We start from the raw sequence: 12,979 nt of genomic DNA, 5'->3' as shown, positions 1-12,979 counted from the left end.
GTCCAGTCCAGAAGAAAAGCATCTGCCTCGAGGCGATGAGGAGTGTAGATCCTGGAACAGAACTGAGGCATGGGTGTAAAAAGGTTGAAGAACACTGGGTTACAGGATCAGAGGCAACCTGGCTTTACAAAAGGTAAATCGTGCCAAATGAACCTGATTGAATTTTTGGATTGGGTGATCAAAGAGCTGGATCAAGGACATATGCTAGATGTAATTTAATTAGATTTCAGCAAAGCCTTTGATACATTTCCTCATAGGAGACTGTTGAACAAACTTGAAGGGCTGAAGTTAGGACCCAAAGTGGTGAACTGGGTTAGAAACTGGCTGTCGGACAGACACCAGAAGGTGGTGGTCGCTCGGAGGAAGGAAAAGTGAGTAGTGGAGTCCCTCAGGGTTCAGTGCTGGGGCCGATCCTGTTCAATATGTTTGTGAGTGACATTGCTGAAGGGTTAGAAGGAAAAATATGCCTTTTTGCAGATGATTCCAAGATTTGTAACAGAGTAGACACCGAAGAGGGAGTGGAAAATATGAGAAAGGATCTGCAAAAGTTAGAGGAATGCTCTACTGCCTGGCAACTAAAATTCAATGCAAAGAAATGCAGAGTAATGCATTTGGGGATTAATAATCGAAAGGAACTGTATTATGCTGGGAGGTGAGAAGCTGATATACATGGACGGGGAGAGGGACATTGGGGTGATAGAGTCCGAAGATCTAAAGGCAAAAAAAAAGTATGACAAGGCAGTGGCTGCTGCCAGGAGGATGCTGGGCTGTATAAAGAGAGACGTAGCCAGTAGAAGGAAGAAGGTGTTGATGCCCCTGTACAGGTCATTGGTGAGGCCCCACTTGGAATATTGTGTTCAGTTTTGGAGACCGTATCTGGCGAAGGACATAAGAAAATTTAAGGTGGTCCAGAGGAGAGCGACAAAAATGATAGGAGGCTTGCGCCAGAAGACGTATGAGGAGAGACTGGAAGCCCTGAATATGTATACCCTAGAGGAAAGGAGGGACAGGGGAGATATGATTCTGACGTTCAAATACTTGAAGGGTATTAACATAGAACAAAATCTTTTCCAGAGAAAGGAAAATGGTAAAACCAGAGGACATAATTTGAGGTTCAGGGGTGGTAGATTCAAAGGCAATGTTAGGAAATTCTACTTTACGGAGAGGGTGGTGGATGCCAGGAATGCGCTCCCGAGAGAGGCAGTGGAGAGTAAAACTGTGACTGAGTTCAAAGAAGCGTGGGATGAACACAGAGGATCTAAACTCAGAAAATAATATTAAATATTGAACTAAGGCCAGTACTGGGCAGACTTGTACGGTCTGTGTCTGTATATGGCCGTTTGGTGGGGGATGGGCTGGGGAGGGCTTCAGTGGCTGGGAGGGTGTAGATGGGCTGGAGTAGGTTTTAACGGAGATTTTGGCAGATGGAACCCAAGCACAGTACCGGGTAGAGCTTTGGATTCTTGCCTAGAAATAGCTAAGAAAAAAATTTAAAAATTTAAATTGAATCAGGCTGGGCAGACTGGATGGACCATTTGGGTCTTTATCTGCTGTCATCTACTATGTCAGTGGTTCCCAACCCTGTCCTGGAGGAACACCAGGCCAATTGGGTTTTCAGGCTAGCCCTAATGAATATGCATGAAGCAAATTTGCATGCCTATCACTTCCATCATATGCAAATCTCTCTCATGCATATTCATTAGGGCTAGCCTGAAAACCCGATTGGCCTAGTGTTCCTCCAGGACAGGGTTGGGAATCACTGTACTATGTTACTATGACAGGCAGACCAACCTCCAGCTTCAGCTCCTCGAGGGACTCAGAAATCAAATCAACCAGATGTGCAGGTTTTAAAAATCTCTGCACCATGAGATCCTTACCCAGATCCATCCCCCACTGTGGTAATGTCAGCCTGCATGATTAACGGCATAGTGAGAGAATCCCGGTTGACCCTGGCAATTGCTGGTGTGCTAGCCTGGGCCACTACAGGGGAGCCAGGCACAATCCCTGTATCCTGGGAAAGGGGGGCGGGGTCCCCCCAGCCGACATAGATGCCTGCGGAGGAGTGGCTGGCATCATTTTCTTTGCCAAATAAGCCCAATACATCATGTTAATAAATTTTGGGGAAAACCTATCATCCGGGGCAGGAGTCTCCCCAAGAACTCTTTGAGAACTTATGAACTTTGGCCACCAAATTGTGACTGCATTTCGCCAGAACAGCGACTGTGCTGTCCTCGGGGTCTGTGTTAGACTTTATAGGGTACCTCCAGCCAGAAACAGAGGCAGGACCCCCAGAGGTCGAGGGTACTTGGGCAGATGAAATTTCACCCCCTCCTGCGCTGCAGCGCACATGGAACACAGCCGCTCACCAGAGAGCCATCCACCACAAATAGGGCATGAATCCACAGAATCCTGCCCTGGGGAGTCCATCTGAGTGGTTTTCTTGCAAAAGCACAGCTTATAGAGGCTAAAAATAGCTTTAAATTCAAATTGGGAACATCAAAGATGGGTACCGTAGATGCTATTTTTAGAAGAAAAAAGCCTTGGAAAATCACAGGAACCTCTAAAACACGGCAATTTGGGGATTTTAGGGATGGGGGAAGGTACTAGGGCACACTCCTAAGCCACTGAAGACTCAGTTTTAGAGACTCTACAAAATCGCTGATTCAGGCTGTCGACCCCATACTCACTGTGCCATTTGGAGCTATGTATTGTTGCAATGGAAGATGAAACAGCTTACAGGGAGATCCTCTGCCTGTACAAGCATGCAAACTGGACTGGTGGTCTTCTGCCTGACCCCTCCCCGGCCCGACATCCATGGCTAGGGACCTTCACCACCCTCAAACACACCATGTACACGACCTGTTGGAGGAAAGCAGTCAGCCCTGATCCTAGAAACACTTCCAAGGAGCCACGCAGCCTGCACTCAAACCCACTAACAAATGAACCTGGGGTGAGCCAGCACCCAAGGGAACAGTCCCTGAGCCCTGACCGAAGTGCAGGCTGTCCAGAGGGTGAACTGATAACCCCCTTGAAACAGGCTTTACGCAAAGCGTGCAATCTACTGCAGCCATAGTTGTCCCCATGGAGAACCTCTGCAGCACAAGGGCAGAATTTGTAAACAAAGACTAAATTTAAAGAAAAATAAACACAAGCAGAAAAGACAAGTTCCTACAATCTGGTGTCTAGGAAAGAAATTGGATTCCTGGGGGGAAGAGGGAGGGGGCAATCCTGAGGTAAGAGGAGAGGGGCTCAAAGCATTGCATAATTGAAGCTTCCTACAAGCTGTCTGGCGACCATGGGAGAATAACTCACTAATCCAGGAACAGAGCGGGATTGTATAATTCAGATTTAGATAGAAAATTAAATATAAATTCTGACTTGCATTTTATCTATTAAATTAAAAATCATTGAGTGACTGACCTCTAAATGCTCACCAAATGCTTATAATTTGGCACAATTAACAGTGGCCAGACACTGTGTGCATTTAATATTCCTGCATCTTATAGACGTTTGCAGTGAAGTAGGGAGAGGGCAGAAACTATGGTATCATGCTTGATGTTCCTCTTTCATTTCCTTCTGGTATATGAGATGACTGATGTGCAAATCTTTCCTTTTTCTGTTTCTCATTGCCTATCATTATCAGATCTTGTTGATGGCTGACCTCTTTCTTACCACAGAGCTGCCACCAGTTGCTGCCTTCCCATGTCTCCCAAGGGATTTATTTTGGTGATAACCATGTCAAGAATACATAAGTTGAGTATGTTGAATATGATGTCAATGTTCTCATACTTGCAGTGTGCAATGTAACAGTGTGATTGGAAGTTTTGGTTTTTTTAATGAGACGGCTATAAACTATGGCAGATATGCATGTGTATACTTACACCTGTGTTGCCTGTGGCATCTAGATCAGGGGTGCCCCACACCTTTTGGGCTTGCAAGCTACTTTTAAAATGACCAAGTCAAAATGATCTACCAACAATAAATTTTTTTTTTTTTTTTTTTTTAAAGCATACTGTACGCAGAGAAAATGTTAATTATCATTTATATTCCATGGGTTTTCAAAGAGGTCAAGGCAGATGACTTCATGTAATGCCATCTCAGTAACAACTATACAAAAATAGACAAATATACCCCCTCCCTTTTTACTAACCGCGATAGCAGTTTTTAGCGCAGGGCGCTGCGCTGAATGCCCTGCGCTGCTGTCGATGCTCATAGGCTCCCTGCGCTAAAAACCGCTATTGAGGTTTAGTAAAAGGGGGCCATAGTGCAAAATATAGGCAGCAGATATCAATTCTTAAAACGGACACATTTTGATCACTAAATTGAAAATAAAATCATTTTTCTACCTTTGTTGTCTGGTAATTTCATGAGTCTCTGGTTGCACTTTATTCTTTTGACTGTGCATCCAATATTTCTTCCCTTCTTTTAGCCTGCTGTATGCTTCTAGACCTCATTCCCTCCGCCAACTTTTTCTTCCTCGCTCCCTGCCTCCCTCCCCTTTCTTTCTTCCTTTCTCTCTCCATGCCCCCTTTCTGTCTCCCTGCTCCCCCCTCTTTCTGTCTCCCTGCCTGCTCCCAAACTACTGCCACCGCCATTGTGGAACAGGCCTTCAAACCGCCACCGCCCCAAGCTCTCCCTGCTTCCCCACACAGAAGCGTCGGGCTGACCAGATTTCCTCTTCCCAATGTCATTTCTGAAGTTGGAGAGGAAGTTCTGGGCCAGCCAGGCAGCAATTGGCTGGCCCGGAACTTCCTCTCCGACATCAGAATTGACATCGGGTGGGGAAAGTTGGTTGGCTCGGTGCTTCTGAGTCGGGAAGCAAGTAGAACGCGAAGGCAACGTGATCGACTCGTGTTGCCTTTGCAATCTACCGACTGACCTTTGGGGCCCGTTATCTAGATACAATATGGAACTTGGCAATTTTAGAATGTAAAATATACATGTTCTTTTGCTTTCTAAAACTGACATCCTTGCTTGTGTTTATACTTATCATGATGTTAAATATATATTTTATGACTGCAAACAGGTATAAAATTTTTTGGACTCAGTGCTTTCTTTTGTTTTTAGTATAAATGAGAAGATGATTAAGATGGTCTAAAAAAATCAAGTTCATGGGACATGACCTCCACAAGTCTATTTTTTCTGAAGAAAATAAGCAGAAGCAATAGTCTCCTTGATCCAGCGTGCAATGGTAGCCTTGGAAGAAGGACAAAATGATGATCTGATTTCCTGATCTCCTGGGTCCTGCACAAGTAGGCACAAAGGACCCATCCAACATCCAATTTGCACAACTATTTCTGCTCAGAAGAACCTGCCCGACTACCCAGGACCAGGAGGAGACATGAAAAGGAGAAACTACCTTTGGCAGAAAGGAAGGAACAGGTCGCAACACTACCCCCTCCCTACAAAACTCAAGGAAGAGAGACCGACAAGAGAGGGTCCAACACCAGATACCTTACCAGATCCGCATACCACAGAGGCCTGGGCCAATCCAGAGCCACAAGAACAACCAGGCCTGGGTGACGAACAATGCAGAGTAGAGCTCTGCCCACTAATGGCCACAGATGACCCTCCGTTGGCCATGGTTGAACCAGAGCATCCAGACCCTCGGCCTGACCATTTTTGCGATGACTGATGAAGCAGGGAATTTTGGCGTTGACTCCTGTGGCCATCAGATCAATTAGGGGCTGACCCCAAGACTGGACTATCAACTGAAAGGCCACATGGCTTAGACACCACTCTCCGGGATCTAATATGTGAAGACTGAGAAAGTCCGCTTGAACATTCTCCGGCTATGTGGGAGGCCGAGATGTCCTGAAGATGCAACTCTGTCCAGAGCATGAGCAGAGTCATCTCCTGCGCCATCTGAGTGCTCTTGGTGCCCCCCTGACGAGTGACATAGGCCACTGCTATGGCACTATCTGACAGAACCCGGACTGATTTGCCTGACAAGAAGGAGTGGAAGGTTAACAGTGCCAGATGGATGGCTCTGGTTTATAGAACATTGATCGACCAGGATGCTTCCTCAGTGGACCAAGTACCCTGAGTTGAATGACCTAGACACTGAGCTTCCCAACCAAGAAGACTGGCATCTGTGAGAAGCACTGTCCACTGTGGCTAATCCAGATTCGTCCCTTGAACATGATGGGAGGTCTGAAGCCACCAACGAAGACTGGAGCGAGCAAAGCCCCTCAAAGGAACAGGGTGATCTAGACTGAGGGTCTGGGGCGACCACCTCCGAAGCAGGGCATACTGAAGAGGACGCATGTGGGCCCGAGTCCACCTCATGATGTTGAGGAAAGCCGCCATTGACCCCCCAAGTCTTGGAGGAAAACCTGCGCCCAAGGACACCGGGACGCCATAAGCAGGCAAATTTGAGAGAGTAATTTGCTTATCTGGGCCTCTGGAGAGGTAGACCTTCCCCAAGGAGTGTCGAACACCACCCCAAGATACTCCAGGTGCTGTGAGGGGGCCAACCAGCTCTTGGCAAGGTTGACAACCCATCCCAGCGACTGCAGGAACTCCACCACCCAAGCCGTGACCCAGGCGCTCTCATGGAAGGATTCTGCGAATGAACCAGTTGTCCAGGTAAGGATGCACCAGAATTCCCTCTGTCCGCAAGGCCACTGCGATGACCATCATAACCTTGGTGAACGTCCGGGGAGCCTTGGCCAGACCAAAAGAGAGCGCACAGAACTGAAAGTGCTGGCCCAAGATCGCAAAATGAAGGAAGAGCTGATGGGAGGTCCGGATTGGAATGTGCAAGTAGGCCTCTATCAGGTTGAGTAAGGTTAGATACTCCCCAGCTGAACCGCCAGAATTACCGACTGCAGAGTCTCAATGCGAAAAGACGGAACTGTGAGAGCCCTGTTGACCCCCTTCAAATCTAAGATGGGTCAAAAAGTCCCCTCTTTCTTGGGCACCACAAAGTAAATCAAGTACCTGCTGGTGCCCAACTCCTGAGGGGGCACTGGAACCACAGTTCTGAGATCTAGCAATCTTTTAAGGATCTGGCGAAAAACCTACTTCTTCCACGGTGCATGACAAGGAGAAGCTAGAAAATGATTTGGCAGGGAATGGGCAAACTGCAGAGCAGAACCGTCCCGAATCACCTCCAGCCAAGCACCCACCAGAACCAGAGGGGGCGTGGGCACAGAGTCATTGGGCAGGATGGACAGCAGGGGAATCAACGGAGGGATTCTCAGCCTCCCGACGGGCCTGACAGGAATGCATTCCCTGAAAGAAACGACCCCTGGCAAAATCAGAGGTCGGGTAGTGAGCAGTCCCACACTCAGGGCAGTACCTGCAGAAATCTCACAAACTCCTGAGGAAGAATCAGGAGTAAGACATTCATGAAAATGTAGATGAAGACCTCTATGAGACCTCAAAAAGTTATATTTTGAAGAGAGATATTGTGCTATTGAATTCTAGTTTCTGAACAATTATATCTTTCCCTGTCAGCAAGAAACAATACGCTCTGTAAGAGATTTATCTTTGCTCCAAAAAGCTGGCAAGCATCTGCTGACTATTACAACATTGGTTATCTGCTGACTGTAACAGCCTTGGGTATTTTAGGACTTTCCAGAAGACGATAAACCAAGAACAAGAAGATAAGCCTAGGCACCATTATAGCAGGATAAGATGTCCTACCAAAAGTTATCTAAACTACTAATGAAGGACAATGAAGCTCAGGAGGAGAGGAGGGCCTGCTCTCAGAAATTATTGAATTTAGTATTAAGAATGCATCAATAAAGATTTTTTAAAAAGAGAATGCATTGTCAGGGAAATAGAGAGGACAGTTTTGACACTAGGTTACATCATGCTTCAATATGGCTCCGAGATAAATATGCAGACTATACAACCAATAGATATGATGAATGTGTCAACCCAATGAAAGTGAGTATGTAATCTGTAACTAGGCTAGGCTGCTGAACTAAAAGTATATAAGTAGCATACCGGTTGCCTTAGACTTTACATATCAGAGCAGGCCACTTTGTATTTTATCCATTGGCTCAATCTCCAGTTGTTTTCATGAAAGCTGACTTTTGTCTATTGCTAATAAACTAATATTATATACAGCAATTGGGTTGTTGCGAGGTCAGTTTTATGGGAAGGTCCGTAGCCCCTTCTCACTCCCCTGAGCAGTGCAACCTTGAAGAGCCTGTCCCTGTTATATCTTCAGGCAGGCAGGGCACTTTAGAGTCCATCAGAGTTTGAACTAACTAGTCCAAAACCTCTGGCAAACAACAAGGACACCCAAAAAATAAAATTTAGAGAGTTTAGAGATGGACACCACGTCCGTCAACCAAGCCCGAAGCCAGAAGGTCCAATGCGCAGCTATGGATTTGGCAAGAGAAAGAGGCAGCCATCTGAATCTTCACCACCTCCTGACCATCAGAATCACTGTCACAGACCCGCTCAGCCCACTGAAACATGGCCCAAGCCACCAGTCCCGCACAAATAGCTGCCTGGACCCCAAGGCAGACATCAAAATTCTGTTTAAGAATTGTCTTCAACTTACGCTCCTCAGTGTCTGTTAAGACAGAACTGCCCTCAACGGGCACAGTATGCCGCGTAGCAATAGCTGAGACCATCACGTTCATCACTGGCGGTTTTAAGATAGCCCTATCCCCCACCTGGACGAGATACAAACAAGCCAAGGAGTGCGCAAACCGAAAAAATGCCTCCAGCAAAGTCAAAACTGGATGTATTGGACAAGAAGGGAAGCAGAGAAAATCCCCCAAAGAAGAGGCGGCGCCTCCTCAAAGCGCAACACCAAGGAGAACTGCTGAATCAGATCTGAGAGCTTGTCCCTCTGAAAAAGATGCACCTTAAATGCCTCCTCACTGGTAGACGGAAAAAAAAACAAGTCCCCGGTACCAGTGGCCGTCCCATTGAGAGGATCCTAGAGGTGTCCAAGGGTCCAGGTCCTCATGCATTAGTTAAAACTCTCCTCAGACAACAAGTCCTCGTCCTAAGCAGTACGCGGGCACCTGGACGAGGGACGAGAAGGGGGGGGGACGCAAAAAGAATTAAGAGGTCAAAACATCAGGGGTCGGAGGGAACAAACCCCCGAGACCCCCTGGACACAAGTATAACCCCCGGCCACCTATATGCTTTACACAAAGCAAAAAGAAAATGAGGGGGAAAAAACCCTGGCGCTCCATAGGACTCCCTGCCCCAGCAGGGGACCCTGCTGTAACCTGTCCCCGTTATGTCAAAACAGGGGGAAGGCACCTGAGGCTAAATACAAGATGGAGGAGCTATCTGAGACAAAATGGCAAAAAAACACGCCAAAAATAGCCCCTCCAGGGCCTGTAGTGGCTGAGAAGACTGAACTGTCCCAGCCGCTAAAGCAGGCAAAAGCTGGCATCAACTGAGAGAAAAAACAGCTGACAGGAAATCCCTCCATGGGTGGCAGGAAAAGACCGAGCTTCCCTGCAAAGCTCTGCCGGCTCGGGAGGCACTAGCGGCAGGGAGCTTTGGACACCAGCAACCGATGCTGACTAGACTTCCACAACCGCACCGGCCCAAAGAGCTGTTTTCAGGCCGTCCATGAGTTCCTTGCGTCTTGGCCAAATTGTGCACTTCTCCCCTTGAGAAGTGCTCAATTGCTCCATACGCGACCTAGCCGAAAGAAAAATGCCGGTTAGCTGAAAAATACAGTAATTTACAGCATATTTAAAGGGAAAGCAACCCTTTAGACCGGCACTGCCTCAGGATTTTTTTTTTTCCTCACAGAACAGACTCCACTGGCTCTCTAAACAATATGCCTTACCACCAGGGGGTAAAGCTTACTGTTGAGGCACCTCTACAAAAATGTGGAGAGGTGGAGGAAGGTGGGGGGAGGGACCCCGCTCGAGACCCGCTGGGTTTGACACCCCCGAGGTCGGACAGACCCTCAAACAGGGTCTACCCACGTTCAATCCGGCAACAAAAAGGGACAAAAATTCCTAAACAAATTCCAACAGCCCTACCATGGGAGACAGGTACAGTTCACCACATCTGCTGGAGACAGAGAGAAGACTGAGGTAATTAAGTAGGGGCCACATGATATGTACAGTTCCAAAGTTTTGTCTCAGTCTCCACATGCTGGTCATGATGATATATATATATACCCGCTTGTAAGATTAATCCTATACGGTCTGGAGAGTGCTAAAGTCCCTTCTTGAAATAGCTTACAATCTAAACATGCAAGACAGATAAACAGGATGTCATGAAGTGTGGACAATTTTCAAATATCTCATTTACCTTCAATCCTTAACCCTACTCCTCTGCCCACCATCCCAGCCAGCTGATTAACCATTCCCCTTAACTGTTCCATGACAACCTATTTGTCTGTCTTGGCTGTTTAGATTGTAAGCCCTTTCAAGCAGGGACTGTTTTCTTCTTTGTGACTCTGTACAACGCTGCTTACGTTTGGTAGCACTATAGAAATAATTAATGGTAGTAACGCGATAAACACATACAACAAAGCTTAATTTTTACATGAGAGATGCTATACTGAGACAGTGACCAATCTAAGCTTAAACGCAGTAATGTGGGGGAAGAGTACAGCATTAGGGGATTAAGAAAGGAAGAAAGCCCAAGAAGCCCTGTGAACCTAACTTCAGGGATTATAACACCAAGTATGATGTCTAGGAAAGGGGCAGATTAGGTTAGTGGTAGCAACAAAGTGCTGCCACTGAAATCTGCTGTAAAAAGCCAGTGCTACCTTCATGTTCCACAGATATCAAATTCCAATATACCACCCCAGTCCACACCCAGAGATAGGAGTAGGAATGGAATTAAGAGACTTCCCCCACACCTCTGAAAAAGCAGTTGTGTGTACACATGATTGCTCCATTGGGAAATAGGCATCAACATGGCAAATGATGTTCAACGTGGATAAGTGTAAAGTGATGCATGTTGGTAACAAAAATCTCATGCACGAATACAGGATGTCCAGGGCGGTACTTGGAGAGACCACCCAGGAAAGAGACTTGGGAATTCTGATCGACAAGTCGATGAAGCCGTCCGCGCAATGCACGGTGGAGGCGAAAAGGGCGAACAGAATGCTAGGAATGATAAAGAAGGGGATCACAAACTGATGAGAGAAGATTATCATGCCGCTGTACCAGGCCATGGTGTGCCACTGGTTGCCGTACATGAAGAAGGACACGGTACTTCTCGAAAGGGTCCAGAAAAAAACAACTAAAATGGTTAAGGGGCTGGAAGAGTTGCCGTACAGTGAGAGATTGGAGAAACTGGGTCTCTTCTCCCTTGAAAAGAGGAAACTGAGAGGGGACATGATAGAATCATTCAAGATAATGAAGGGGATAAATTCCATACAAACATAAGGAAGTTCTTCATCACCCAGAGAGTGGTAGACAACTGGAAAGCTCTTCCGGAGTCTGTTATAGGGGAAAACACCCTCCAGGTATTCAAAACAAAGTTCGACAGGTTCCTGCTAAACTGGAACGTACGCAGGTGAGGCTGGACTCATTTAGAGCACTGGTCTTTGATCTAAGGGCCGCCATGTGAGCGGACTGCTGGGCTTACAGCAGCTCAAGAGTAGATTTTACAGCATTAGCAATTTATGTGCCTTATTTATCTACATTTGAATCATTTTGTATATTAAGGTAAATTATTTTGTATAAACAAGTATCTTTCCAGTATTGGTTTGTGTCTGCCTAATTTATTTTGCTCTTCAGTAAGATTTATGAGTTGGGAATTTCAGGTTTTGATGGGAGGATACAGGCATGTCAAGGATAAGTAGATGTAAATCAGGGAAGGAGGATCAAAGTTTGGGGAAACGGAGAGGGTCAAAAATTAAGAACGGAGAAAAAATGAGAAAGAGGAAACTAAAGAATGAGGAGAGAGATAATCTATAATCTTGGAACCAATTAGACCATTTAAACTTCCCTAACTCTTCGGCCCAGCTCACCAAAACGTACGACTAGAAGGTAGGAAGTGTTGATGGACGGTCTTCTGCTCATGTCCTCCCACTATAACTCTCGGAGCCCGACTGCCACATTTGTTCACGGCGGGTGGTTATCTCCTGGGGAAATTCTTCGTTAGTCCCGATCAGTGCGGGGGAAGAGAGAAAGAACAATAAATGCACACTAGGGCAAACTGCCTGCGAAGTCATAGGAACTGGAAAACTTTGGTTCCACTCTATCACCTACCTCAAGGAAGGAGACACTGGCTGCAAGGCACAGGGTATTTAAGGTTGTGCAGTTTAGATCTACTGAGTAAAACGAAAATCCCGTGGACCCAGCAATAAACAAACACAGAGATGAAATTCACACATCAAACTCTGCTTCACATTGCTCCTCCACCCAGAAACCGAACCGGAAGACACTGAACAAATTTTTTCAGCAGGCTTTAAATACTTTCCCCTCCGCCCCACCTCACCTCACTTCGAGAGAGATACGGTCTGGGGATGGAGGACTATTAAACGACCAACAAGCCTCTCCCTTGCTCTCTCTGAAAGCAGCTGTAGAGAAATACTGTAGTAGTAATAACGCAGCTTATTGCAGACAATAAAAACAAGTACCACCCCCTTGGCGCAGGGTTGGAGGACGGAGGTCATAGAACTGACTTTTATTCAGCTGATTGGCTGTTGACAACTAGGAAGTGAAACTGGAATGTGGATGACCACGTAAAGCAAGTACTGTATAGAGTTAACCCTAAAGAGTCCACTCTACGTTACAGGTGTGCTAACAGTAGTGCACTTTTTTTTAGTATGTTTGTGTCTATGGCAGTGGTAGGCAAACTCATTAGTCAAAAGAGCCAAAATCAGCAGTACAACGATTAAGATTTTTTTTTGAGAGCCATACCCTGTGCCCGCTTGCGCTATGATGGCTACGTCAACCCGACTGACACCCCCTCCCCTGCTTGAAATCGATTCATGGCAGAGCCTAGAGAATGACATGGGGAAAAGATTTGTCTCTGTCCCCATCCCCCAAACCACCTGATCCCATTCACACAAGCCTCG

General features: G+C 46.5%; 1 protein-coding gene across 4 annotated transcripts in view; it reads right to left on the bottom strand.

Annotated features, from left to right (window-relative positions):
- SLC49A3 (solute carrier family 49 member 3) overlaps positions 1–12,548 on the bottom strand; it is a 711,721-nt gene extending 699,173 nt beyond the window's left edge. For 2 of the 4 annotated variants that reach the window (XM_033918077.1, XM_033918067.1), the window contains exon 1: positions 12,397–12,548. The gene's annotated coding sequence lies outside the window, so the exon portion shown is untranslated. Of the gene's footprint in view, positions 1–12,167; positions 12,323–12,396 lie in introns of those variants that run through there. The other 2 variants (XM_033918090.1, XM_033918082.1) reach the window with 1 other exon arrangement.
- Between the last annotated feature and the right edge of the window lie 431 nt (positions 12,549–12,979).

This window comes from Geotrypetes seraphini, chromosome 1 (genome assembly GCF_902459505.1).
Source record: "Geotrypetes seraphini chromosome 1, aGeoSer1.1, whole genome shotgun sequence".
Classification (NCBI taxonomy): Eukaryota; Metazoa; Chordata; class Amphibia; order Gymnophiona; family Dermophiidae; genus Geotrypetes; species Geotrypetes seraphini.
This window is presented reverse-complemented; position numbering and strand designations above follow the sequence as displayed.